Raw genomic sequence first — 13,736 nt, 5'->3', positions numbered from 1 at the left:
CACTCAAAATGTGCCCTGATTTTTCTTTCTGCAGCACTAATCATACTTTTTATGGAAAAATGAACCCCCTCATTTTGTTCCTTTTTAAATTAAATGTTTTAAGAGTTACCACTTTAATCCAAGCAAGATGGCTTCAGGTGTGCCATACGTTTATCATAAGTAGGACTGTTATCGCTCTAGTTGTTCTTTGGAACACTCTGGGAAGCTGCAGTAGAACACAAAGGAATCAACTGACAGTCTCTGCCCTTGTTGGATGTACATGTTTTACTGAGAATGTCAGACTTCATTCTCACATGACTGAGAAAGATAACGTGAATTTACAGAAAATAAGCTCTCAGTTTAGCTTATAGATCACCTTCCAAACCTCTGTGGGAAAAGCATGAGAAAATATTTTTCTCTCAATCATGATATCCCAGCAGAAGGCTTTTTCACATGGTGAAATCACCTTAGAACATACCACAATTCCTAAAATGAGTATGGTACCATCAACAAATGATTTATAATGTAACTAAAGTCTTAAAATCTTCTATTAACTGCAATGCTTTTTAATGAGGTGCTATCATGTATATTGGTCCCAAGATGGCTGCCAACACTTCTTGGATGAAGTGCTGACAGCCAATCAGATCTCAGGATGAGATGTGTGGTTAGGCTCCGCCCACATATATATATGATTTTACTTTTGATTTTCTCAGGAACTACTGAACAGTTTGACACCAGACCTGCAAAAGGCACTTCCCTGAGCTGAGGACTACCTCTCTGCCAAATTTCAAGTAATTCTGTTCAGCCGTTCGGGCTGTACCTTGGACTAAAGGTCCCTATGGAAAATTGCATGGGGCAAACACGTTTTGGGACCCCCTTTTTTCTCAGCCCCCGCTTGACGAATCCCCCCGAGACTTTCAGGGTAGGAGCGGAGCAGAGCGCCCCACCTATTTTGAAAATTTGGCGAGGATTCGTCAACCGGCGCCAAAGTTATTCCAAATAGAATGTTGCGGATTTCCTATGGAAACACGGTCCTAACTATAACTATCTACTGGCGACCGCCAGTAGATAATATATATATATATATATCTATATACATATATATATATATATATACATATATATAATATATATATTGTAATTTTAACCTGTTCCATTAAGTACGCTCTCAGGAATCAAAAAGAACCAGAAATGGTTTCAGGAAAACTGCTGTTTAATAAACACAACGTGTTTCACCGTCTGGCTTGATCACGTGTTAGTGACAACACTGAAACTGACCACATATATATCAACACACAACAATGAACAAAGAAAGAGGACATCGAGAGTGAAATCGTATTGCTCACGAGTTCGTAATGAAAAACAAATTGCTGTTAAATATACAATGTGTTACAATATCTCTTTGCAAACTCAATCAAAATGACATGTCATAATAAAAGAAAGTAGTCAAATCATGCAATGTTTTTGATTGCTGAACATAAACGTAGGACTGCACGTCACAGTTAGTAGGGTCTACTGTTGACGGCATTGTTCATTCTCATCCCTCAATAAAGTTGTGTCTGATTTCCGTCAATTTGCGTGTGCCTTGAATAAATGACAGTGCACTGTATATAACAACTAGATAATACCTCAGGTCTATCGCATTACCACAGAGGATAGTCCCGATAAATATCGACATAGTGTTGGGATCGCCCCTGCAGATGCACACATGAATGTCATATAATATCTCAGTCAAAGAGAAAAAAAGAAGAAAGAAACTACAGGATCAACCTGTTTGTTAGTGACAAGTGTCACATGTCAGTATTGTAACAACAAATTTGCACGATGTCCGCACAGCAGAGCCCTGTTGGCAAGTGCCTAAAATATACAGTTAATCCGCTTATGTGGCTGGCCATGGACCCCTAAGTCATTCCCAGAACTTAGTGTGTGTCATATTGTAAGCGGTCTAATTTGTAAACAGTGTGTCGTGTTCGTTGGAAAATTAATAAAGGAAAAATGTAAATAAAGTAGAAAAAGTGCAATAATGTCACTAAAATATGTGTAGGAAAAGGGGGGGAAAAGAGTGAAAGGGAAAAAATTACTATGGGCCATGTGGGTAAACCTCAAAAGTCTGGGCCCCGTCCTCACTTCCTGTAATTGAAACATAAAACCACCAATTAGAGTTGTGTCAGTAAAAACAACAACAGTGTATGTTTCTCATATATAAATTACGAACACTATAACTGTACAGTCATGAATTAGGAGGATATTTACATGTATATAATACAAAAAGGAAGAAAAAGAAGAGCATCAAAACCATCGTTGAGTTATGATAAACAGTTCATTCCTTAAGATGTACGGACAATTCTTCTTCCTGATTTAACCCACCCGGGGTCTTAGTCTGAAAATCAATTATGAGTTTAGATTCTCGTTGTCTCAATTTTAAAACTCTATTGCCCCCTCTGGGGTTTTTCTCTACCTGTTCTAGGAGGATGAAACGTAGTTCTTTGGTATTAGAGTAGTGTCTCTCCCTAAAACGACGTGCCAAGGGGTATTTTTGGTCAAAATTAGTGATGGCTCTTCAGTGCTCCAGTATACTTTTTTTGGCCATGCAGGTGGTACTGCTAATATACCACAGTTTGCAAGTGCATTCAATGGCATATATGACGTACACAGAACTGCATGTCAAAAACTGGGTGATGTTTCTGGTGATCCCGTTGTATGATACTTTTTTTTGTGATACGCTGTTGTTGCAAGCCCTGCAGTGACCACAAGGATAAAACCCCTCCAGACCTTGTATGTTTGTGGGTGGGTATATGGTGACATCGCTGTGGATGAGCAGGTCCCTGATATTCTTGTTTCTGCGGTATGTTATACTGGGTCTGTCTGGCATACTGCCTCCAATCACGGAATCATTTTTGAGGATACCCCAGTTTTGCGTAATAATTCTTTTGATGGTCTTAGAATCTGACCCAAATGTCATAATCACTCTTGTGGTTTCCTCCTCCGTGTTGGCAGTAGGAAGTGTATCAGAAATGGTCTGGGCCCTTTCTGTTCCTGCGGCTCGAGCCAGTGCCTTCTTTACTACCCAATTGGGGTACCCTCTTTCTCTAAATCTAGTTGCAATGTTTTGGCTTTCGAGCTTGTATGCCTCCTCAGTATTGCAGTTCCTTCTCGCCCTCAGCAGCTCCCCGAACGGAATACTCCACTTGAGAGTCTCCGGGTGGCTGCTGAGGGCGTGAAGGACACTGTTCCCTGTCTGAAAAGGGCACCATTGAACAAAAAAATGTTGTTCGTCAAGCAGTATTCCACCATCATGAGGAGCATCCGCGTATGTTCGTGGAATTTGGTGGCTCTGTTCTTCAAGTTCTTCGAGTAGTGTTCGCAAGCCGCAAGCCTCAAGACCCTGTTTGTGGTTAATAATGGTGTACAAGCTATGTACATCTAGTGTAATGAACATGCTATCATTTTCCCACTCTAGGCCCTCTACTTTCTTGAGAAAGTCCTTGGTGTCTTTAATATAACTGTCCAATGTGGTCACATATTCCCTCAGAAAATGATCGATGTACTTTGACACATGCTCCGCCACGCTCCCCCTTGATGATACTATGAGCCTCCCTGGTGGTCTCTCTGGATCTTTGTGTATCTTGGGGAGGAGATATAGGACTGGGAGGACCGGATAATCTCGTTTGAGATATCCATATTCCTCCCACGTCAGAATCCCTTTGTCTTTCCATTGAGTTAATAATTCCCATATGGTGGTAATGCTGTCATTGTACTGTTGGAAATTCACTGTTTCATAGAATGTAGTATCAGTGAGTTATCTATCTGCCTCACTTAGATATTGATCCTGATCTAAAATCACTATATTGCCCCCTTTATCGGAAGGGCGTATAATGATGCTGTCATCATCCATAAGTGATTTGAGGGCTTTTCTTTGCTCAAAGGAAAGATTAGAATCTCCGAAGCCTCCGCGTTCGTTCTTATTTTTATTCTTGTTTTTGTTCCACCTAGCGTCGTTGAGTGCCTTGCTAACTCATTCGTGAAATGTGTCTATGCTGTCGTGTGGTAATGTTGGTACAAAGCTAGACTTAGGTTTGAAATCAGTGTTGGCAGATGCATCAGTTAATACATCTAGTTCAACCAATAGCTGAGTTGGCGTACTGTCACACATTGCTCATTTTCACCACAATTAAGTTCAACCATTGTGTTAAGAACCTCAACGTCTCTTAAATTGAAATCATAGGCATCTTTGTTGTTAACCGTATCCATACCATGTCTAGCATTAACTCCCTTGATCTTGTGCCTTTTCTTTAGTTTCAGCTTGCGTACATATTTAAAAAGATCAATCCTATCATATGCCAAAAAAACTTATTGATGGATGAAACAATGGTAAATAGAACAATTGTAAATCTGTCTAAAAGACCCATGAATTTAATAGAGAAAAGAACTTTGTGCCTTGGTCTCTCTTTCTGTCCCTCTGGTCCCTCAAGTTACATCAATGATAGGATTGATCTTTTTAAATATGTACTGGCTCATGGTGTGCTCTAGTTGCTGCTTGTTGTTCTTGCAGAATAGCAGGAATCCTGTTTCGCTTGGGGTGGGCTTCGCCTACATGCTGTACTTTGCAGGCAGGACTTCGGGTGTTGCATTTCTGGAGACTTTCAAGTACAGTTTTGTGTTCTCAGTAAACTGGTGGATTGTGAAGCTTTATTTATGCTCCCAGATATGACAATGTGTGTCCACAAAAAGAAAACAAACTTTATTAGCACTCAAAAACCACTCTATTCTATGCACATTACACTTCCCAAGCACAGGGTGTCAACTGTTCATAGTTATGGTCTGTCCTAAATACATCTGTGTTTGCTTCTCATATGTCTTATAAGTGCCTGGAAAAGGCCTGGTTGTGACCCTGGTATGTATGTATCTACCTCTTAGAAGGAAAAGGAGTATGCAAATTATTGACTGTCAATATAGTACCTCTATATGAGATCCCTATTATTTCCATGGGAACAAACTGGGGCCGGTATCTCACTATGATTTTTTGGAGATCATGAGTTAAACTGCCCAGAATGGGGAATAACCTGTCTTGTCTGGAATTGTGAAGTTCGTTGAGGCAGCTTTTTCCTAATTCTGGGGAGTTTAGGGCAAATATTTACCACTTTGCTTGTGCAGCTTGTAAATATATGCTGGAGGGCCAGTGTGGAGTGTTGATGATTTGGAATCTTTTGGGGGGCATTGTCTTATTGTCGTGTAGTACTGGAGGGAGGATGGCAGGCTCCAGTCTCTGCTGCTGCTGACTGCATCAACACCTATCCAAATCATGTTTTTTTTTTCAGCTGACTCCACATGCAGATTTGAAAAGGATTTGGTGTTCCGTATCCAGTAACTTCACATCTCCCATCAGGGCCCTGGCCTCCGTAGGTGCAGTCACCAACCTCAGAGGGATGGTCTCTTGGTAGCTAGTGTCATGGTCCACCAAGACGAGGATGAACCTGTTGTCTAAAGCTGTATTGGTGTTCAAGGTTCCAATAATGTTGATGCGTATCCTCTTAAAGGGAGTGCCAATGGCAGGTAATCGGGTCATAAGAGCTTTGAGCTTTTTCCCAGACTTTCCAATGGCCTGGCAGGTGGGACAGGACCAACGGAATGCCTCCCAGGCAGTCTTCATCTGGGCCCAATAGAAGTGGACAACAAGCCTTGCAAAGGTCTTGTTTTGCCCAGTTGCCCTGCCAGGGGTATGCCATGATCCAAACCCAATAGGAATTTCCTGTAATACTGGGGGACCACCAGCAAACAGCCTCCAGATCCAGTAGGTCATTCTCCCAATAGATCAAATGATCTCCAGAGGTGTCACCTACTGCATGGGCCTCAGTTTGCCACCTCTAATCCTCTAGAATGGTGCACCCTTTCTTCACCTTGTAGATTCCCTCCATGGTGGGCCCACCCGCAGCTTGCCAACCAGTAAACTCAGGCAGGCCACCCAGTCCTGCAATGTCCTCCCCAGTTGGCTAAAGGGGATCTTCCTCAGGTGCCTCATCGATCTCCACTTCTGGAACATCAGGGGCAGGTTTCCCACACTCCTTGCCCCTCTCCCTGTTAGCAGCTGTACGGTCCATTATTTTAGGCTCCAGACGCCTTTGACAGCCTTCCTGGTCAGCCATGGACCGTGTGGTCATACAGACCTATTCAGGCAATCCCAACATTTTCAAGTGTGACCTGAGCTCTACCTCCCTCAAGATAGTGTGCTCCAGGTCATTGCCCAGCAGACAATCTACAGGTGTCACAGGGCACATAGCTGCTTTTAGAGAACCTGAGATCCTCCTCCCTACATTCAATAGGAACCAGAGCCACAAGTAGATGACTAGCAAGGTTGTTGGTGACTATGACTTGTTGGAATGTGTTAGGGAGGAACTGCTCCGTGGATACCAGCTGGCACTTTACAGTAGGCATCCTGACTTCGTGTCCGTCAGAGCCTTCACCCCTTGCCCTTGAGGGTGACCTACCACCGGTACTTCGAACTATTAGCAGGCATATGGATTTTTGGCCCATAACGTTTCAGGGAAATTAGGGTCACCTCTGTCTGTTCCCCAAAGCTAACTGAGACTACCTCCTCCCCGAGCTTTACACTCACCACCCAAAGGTGTCTGTCAACCGGTGGGGGCTATGCCCTCTTGGGACATTTGGAGTCACCCTTGTAGTGCTCATACTTGTAGCACTCAATGCATTGGGGTATAAACCTCCCTGTCTTCTTAGGCTCATACTGGAACTGGTTACTACTGCTCCCTTTTTAAGTTTTTCTCACCCTTCTTTTTTCTGTTGGGACCTCTGACCACCCTTGTGGGTGTTCCCCCAGATATTCTTTTGGACACTCTGGTGCTAGCCCAGAGGTATGCCTCCTCACAGGCTTCCTGGAGTCAGTCAGCTTGCTGTCAACTGGGTGCTGGTACAGCTCTGGAAAACAAACACTGTGCATTTGTTCCCTAATAATCAGAGTGTACAGTGTGTTGTAATCATTAACTGTGCTTCCTCCCACCCAACCACTCAGTGCCTTGCTGGAGTAATCCACAAAGTTTACCCAGGATTGGTTGGGGCGCTTCTAGCTGTACTTGAATCTTTGGCTCCAGTTTTCAGGGGTCACCCCAAATTTAGCTATCAAGATAGTCTCCATGGGAGAGTACCTGGTTTGGTCCCTAATTGCTAAAGTAAGAAAATATATCCTGCCATATGGAAGGCATGTGTTTCCACGATCCACTCGCACCACCCCCCCCACCACTCCAATCCTCTTCTAGGACCTTGTTCACCCTCGGGGCTACCTCATAGGCAGAAAACATTTCTCAGTGTTATCTCCCTCCACATAACTGGGCACCAAAACCTTGAGGACCTGGACTTTTTTGTCCCTTTCAGACACTAGAATTGCTGCCACCTTTGCTGGAATCTGCCTGTTTTGTCCTCAGTTCTAGCTCTTTTAGGCTCCTTTCATGAGCCAACTGCTGCAAAGCGAATTTCTCCTCCATTTTAAGTTTGACCATTTGCAGTTGAGACTCTCCCCTACCTTCCTGTCCGCCAGCTCCTCTGTGATGAAACACTGCTTCCTGCTCTGGCAGGGGGAAGCCATCTCAGGCGATAAGTCTTCCCCCTCCTCTGAAGACTGCATTCCATGACTGATGTCCTGGTCTTGATCCTGATCCTCCATATCATTGTCATACTCTGGCTCCTCTGTGGCTGTGGCTCCCCTGTGGCTGCCATCAAGTGCTGGACCTCTGCCCAGGCCTTCAGAGCTTTCTGAAGCTCCAGCTTTTTGGTGCCCTTTTTCATTTTAGTCCCTTTTCCTGGCACAACTGTTTAAGCTTGGGTACTGTGTAGCTTTCCAGGTTGGTCAGCTCAAATGTCATTGCTGCAGGTATGGCCTTAGACAGTCCAGTAGTAGGAATGATAGCATATTTGGAAAAATAAAAAAAAGCCAATAAAGGAGAATTGAAAAAAATATTTATGTGGGTTGATAGTGTAAACAAGTCGAAATACTCACAACTGAACACCACTATAAGTTTGGTTATTGGTTGACTGGAGTGTAAGCCCTGGTCAAGCAGCAACCACAATCCATATCAGGGTAAGGCCCACACAAACCCCAAATTAACCTGTGTTCACCCGCTTGGTAGTTCGGCACAGAGCAGTCAGCCTTACCTTAGAGGGAATGCGTAAAGTATTTGTGCAACACATCAAACAGTAAGACAGTGAAAACACAGCAAAAAAGGAGCAAATAACAGTTTTAGAAAAATAAGGTACATTTTAATAGATAAAAGAAGGCCAAAACAACAAAAACCAAATTAGTTCTAGTTGAGATATTGAATCTTAAAGGTTTTAGTGAAAATAGAATAGAAAAAAAGCACTACGCGCCAACTAGGGGTGTTTGGTCATTCTAGATCGGGACAAAGCCACAAGTTTAGGCTGGCCGCGATGGAGTGGGCCGACAACAGGGACCCAGTTAGGTCCACTGAACACCTTAAATCCTGCTTGTGGAGCATTGCATGGATCTGCGCCGCTCGGAGGCTCGCAATCAACTTCACCTTACCTGGGCTCTGGATTACAAGGATTTTACGGACACTAAAGACGCCGCGCTGAGTGGGGGTGCTTTTTTAACCTTTGAACTTCTACTCCGGGACTGCGAGGACCAGGCTGCTTGGCGGCCGCACCAGCTGTCTCCTCTTCCCGGCCCCTCCCCCCTGCAGGTACATAACGCCTCGCGGCCCCCGCTTCGCGGGAGCCGCTCGGGGGCTCGCAATCAACTTCACCTTACCTGGGCTCTGGATTACAAGGATTTTACGGACACTAAAGACGCCGCGCTGAGTGGGGGTGCTTTTTTAACCTTTGAACTTCTACTCCGGGACTGCGAGGACCAGGCTGCTTGGCGGCCACACCAGCTGTCTCCTCTTCCCGGCCCCTCCCCCCTGCAGGTACATAACGCCTCGCGGCCCCCGCTTCGCGGGAGCCGCTCGGAGGCTCGCAATCAACTTCACCTTACCTGGGCTCTGGATTACAAGGATTTTACGGACACTAAAGACGCCGCGCTGAGTGGGGGTGCTTTTTTAACCTTTGAACTTCTACTCCGGGACTGCGAGGACCAGGCTGCTTGGCGGCCGCACCAGCTGTCTCCTCTTCCCGGCCCCTTCCCCTCAACATTCTCCTCCCATAAAACTGCGAAACTGTTCCACGCGCAAGCGGGACGCGCGCGGGACATAGCCCGGGGCTAAGCCTGGGCAAAGGGTGGGCCCTCTTAGGCCCTCAGAGGCCGAGTGAGGCCGGGCTGGGCCTGGCTACTGATCAGGTGGTTGTGGTAGCACTCGTACTCGTGTGCGCTTAACGCGTAATCATCAAATTGGCTAATATGGCTGATACCCCCAATTGCATCGACGAGGAGAAGACGAAAGTGTTGCCAGCTGGCCCTCTGGACACTTATTTTAAAAAGGCGCTAAGAGTGGACGAATTAGTTAACAGCTTGGACAAAAGGAGATCAGAGCGTCGTCGCTCAATAGAAAGCTTGAAGCTTAGGTCTTCTGATAACACGATGTCGCAGGTCCCTCCCCGGTCAGTGGATAGTGGTGGTGCCGTAGGTGACTCTCCTACACCACCGCGTGATCCCTGCTTGCAAAAGGTATCTGCTCATATCTCAGTTTCATCACCCTTAGAGTTGCCCATACAAGAGAAACTTGCAAGCGTTCATCCCGACCCCCCTATAGATGTAAGTAGAAGTGTGCAAGTATTTGGTAAACAGGTAAAGAAGGTCACTAAGCCACTTAAAGTGGCTAAGTAATTTGGGCCACCCCCCATTAAAAGAAGATGCAAGAAAGGGGGAGTTACAGTTAAAACCAAGTATAATTACTCAGAGTTCGGGAAGCACGAACTGAAAGGTTTAAACTTATCTAAAGGGCCAGGAGTCGTACCAACAAACACTCCCAACCCTGCTCCTCCATTGACACCTGTTGTTTTAGAACCTGATTTGCCTTCCTTAACTTCAGGCTTCATCCCTGTCGTCCCCTTGTTATCCCCCTCTCCTTCGGTTGCTTGCCAGGATGTCCTGGTCCATGTGATTAAGTCCCTTATTTCACCACTAATCGAAGGCTTATTAAGAGTGGAGAAAAAACTTGTGGACCTGGAAGCTATAATAAACTTAAAAACAATTCCAATAACAGGGCAGGGAAAGGCGGGTATTGGTAGTGGTACCGATGCTATAGCGGTGGTACCTAATTGTCACCCTCACCTCTCCACTCTACCTCAGGATACGGGAGAGCCGTCTAATTTGTTGGCGGTGTCTCAGTGTGTGCCTGTGCCGTCGTCAAGTGGGGGTTCTCAGAGTGTGTATACACGAGACGACAAAGAGGGTGGGGGGATTAATCTTGTCCCAATTACTTTGCGGGATAATAGGGAATGCCCTAGTAATGGTTTGCTTGCACCTAAGTACGTGCCACAAGTTGACCTGCCACCCGAAGCTGTACCACTGGTGGTTGTCTTGACGGGGGTTCCGCCTTTACCAGTTGACAAAAGAGAAGGGTTTAGCGAGCTAAAAAACAAAACCATGTTCTGGCTCAATAGTTATAGACCTATCGAGGAGAAATTTAATGGTGAGATTTTACATGTGAGACGTCTCCCTTGGGTGGGCAGTACGACGAAAAACATTGCGGGTGACATCGTGGTAGTAAATTTCAGAGACCCTCGTGTAGTTAAGTACATTTTGGAGTGGCCTCCTGTAATAGGTAGTATTGGCATTGTCCCCCGTGCACTAACCTATTTTTACCCTAGATCATCGGTGTTTCCCCTCTCTGCTCCATCTAAGCAACACTCCCTATTGCCCATTCCACCAGGCACATACAGACCGAACCACTTTTTGGGCCCCTCACACACCCAACAAAATACTGATCCTTTTGGGTGGCACTACATCCCTCCTAGTTTGAATAGGAATTCTAACAGAGGAGGTGTGAGAGTGAAGCCTTCTAATCCTTTAGTGTTGTCGAACAGGTTTGAAGCCTTCTCTAGTCTGGCTGATTGTGATTGAAGGTTAAAGCCCCATCGGGGCGGTGGGGGACCAACAGGATTATCTTGCCTTAAGAACGTCGTTTGTGTGAGGAGTATGGAAGTCCACGGAGCTGATCCTGTTAATACAGGACTTACAACTATAAGTGGACTTGCTAGTGGCGGGAACGTACCCACCCCTCTCTCTACCCCTTTGGTCAACAGTACTGTAATCCCCTTGATGATAGACCACCTAGTCCATCCAGAACCTATAGGTATTCAAACCATGTTGGACATGGATAGGCCTGCAGCTACCCCCTCAGTTTTAAAATTGAAAGATAATGAAGCTCTACACCTAGTTTCTTGGAACGTGGCGGGTCTACAAAGAAAGTTGGTTTTGCCTGAATGGAATGTCTTCATCGAACAATTCGATGTATGCATATTTCAGGAAACATGGAGTGTTTCTCCATTATATAAATCGGGATACACCACTTTTTTCATACCGGCCCTGAGTAAGGGCAGGGGTAGACCAGCTGGGGGTCTGCATGTATGGATTAAGATCGCCCTGAACCTTAAAATATCTATCCATGACTCCGGATGTTGCGACATCCAACATATCTCCTTTGAGGGGGGAATTAGTAGGTTTGACCTATTTAATGTCTATGCAAGAGGCACCACAGGGGACACAAACTCAAGTACTTTATCTATTTTAGATCAGGCGTTAGCAACTTGCCCCCCCTCCTCTAAAATTATAGTGGGAGGGGATTTTAATTGTACCTTCGAACCACTAGATGGTGACGATCCCTTGGGTATAGAGGAAGTGGACTCCAGATGGGGTATCCCGACCCTGTCTTTGCCCACAATTAAGAAATGGTCTCCTAGGGTTATACAGATTAACTCCCTTACCGTAGAACATAACCTCAGGGCTCTTAATGGTAGGACTCCTTCTGACCTTGACGGGGCAATGACCTTTAATAGGTTAAGTAGCCCGTCAAGAATTGATTACATCTTATTAGACGTGGAATTATGGTGTGACCTAGTAGACATGGTGGTGACTCCTTCACAGGATAGTGACCACAATCCCCTATGCATGTCGATAATATGGGGGAGGCGGAATACCATAGAGAGGATATTGCACCCGAGGTCTACTAAGGAGGTGATACCTTTCCAGGGCAATCGAAGACTTAAGTGGGAGAAGGTTCAGTCGCAGGCTCACAATTTGATAAAAATCAGGACGCTTGTCGAAGCCCTGAGTATAGAAATGGGAGTGTTTGAACCGGACCTAGCGCCTGCACAGGGCACGTTTTTTGCCCAGGCGTATAATAGTTTTTTTTTTTTTTTTTTTTTTTTTTGTTGTAAGACATTTATTATGAACAAATGAAATAGATGATGCACACTGCGTCACGCCAATAACCCGGAGGCCGGCCGCTATCAGGTAGGTTATACAAAGATTACATAAAAATATCTCAGAGGCCATCATCCGGCCGGGTTGATCATTCAGAGGTAAACTTAAGATACAATAAAATCTTCAGTGTTTACAGTGCATCTCTAGCGAGTAAACGGTCTTACTTTTCTTACAGTGCTGCTGACAATTGAAAGATAGCGAAAATCAATGAAGCCGCCCCCGAGTAAGCAGCAGTCAACCACCCGCTGCAGCAGCCTATAAAAAGGATGTGTCTGTCAGCACCATGTTTCTCCCAACAGGACCCCCCAACAAGCTAAACCAGAAACTTCAAACATAGGTGCAAGTACTTGGAAACAGCATCCATACAACACTCCAGTTCACAAAGGGGTCGCGCGGGCCCGCCACAGGTTGTCCAGATAGAGGGCCAGCCATGTTCAGGGCGGGCACGGAAAGGCATCTTGGCTGTGTACGAATTAGCGAAGGACGTATGGGGTGGGGGGGAGGGGGGGAGGGGCAGTGAATTGTCCACAGGAGGACCAGTAGGACGGGGGGGGGGGCAGGGGACTCCATCCGGGTCAGTGGAGGCAGTAAACGCAAAACTTGCGTCTGGGCAGTTCCTGTCAGTGTAAGCGCGGGACAGCGGGACCCCTATCATTAACCTACGCAGTGCGTACCTTTAGCCCATGTCGTCTGAAATACTCGTAGCACGTGAGGTACCTGTGGAGTCAGGGGCCGTGCGTTCTGTAGTCCACTGTACAAACGGGCCCCATATGTCAGTGGGTCTGGAAGCGGTGGGCATGGTCTCCCAATAGTGCGTCAGTTGTGTGTGGCCGTAAGTCACATCCTTGATCCAGCTCTCAAGCGTGGGGAGGGCCGGCCTGCCCCAGTGTATAGTGATCTGTCGTTTGGCATATAACAGGAGTAATGCATGTAGTTTCCTGTCGCAGGGCTCAGTGTGCTTAACATACCCCAGCAATCCCAGCAGTGGAGACGGTGAGTCACTCCTTTGTGTGATTTGATTGATTGCATTGAAGATCCCTGACCAGTATGCCCTCAGCTTGGGGCAGCTCCAAGCCACATGAATAAAGGTGGCATCGTCACCCCCACATTTCCAGCAAGAGGCATCCTCACGGATACCCATACGGCGTAGTAGTGTCGGAGTGCGGTAGTATCTGTGTAGGAATTTGAAGTGGATAAGCCGCAGTCGGTAACTAGGGGATAGAGCTGTGAGTTGCGCGCAGCAATACTCCCATGCGTCATCCGGCAGCTGGTCCCCCAGGTCCTCAGCCCAAGCGGTCTCGGCCGTGGCTACTGTCACCGGGGCTTGTTCCTGCATGCAGTTATATAATCTGGACACCAGCTTCTT

The sequence above is a fragment of the Triturus cristatus genome, chromosome 8 (assembly GCF_964204655.1).
Source record: "Triturus cristatus chromosome 8, aTriCri1.1, whole genome shotgun sequence".
In the NCBI taxonomy this organism is placed as follows: Eukaryota; Metazoa; Chordata; class Amphibia; order Caudata; family Salamandridae; genus Triturus; species Triturus cristatus.
This window is presented reverse-complemented; position numbering follows the sequence as displayed.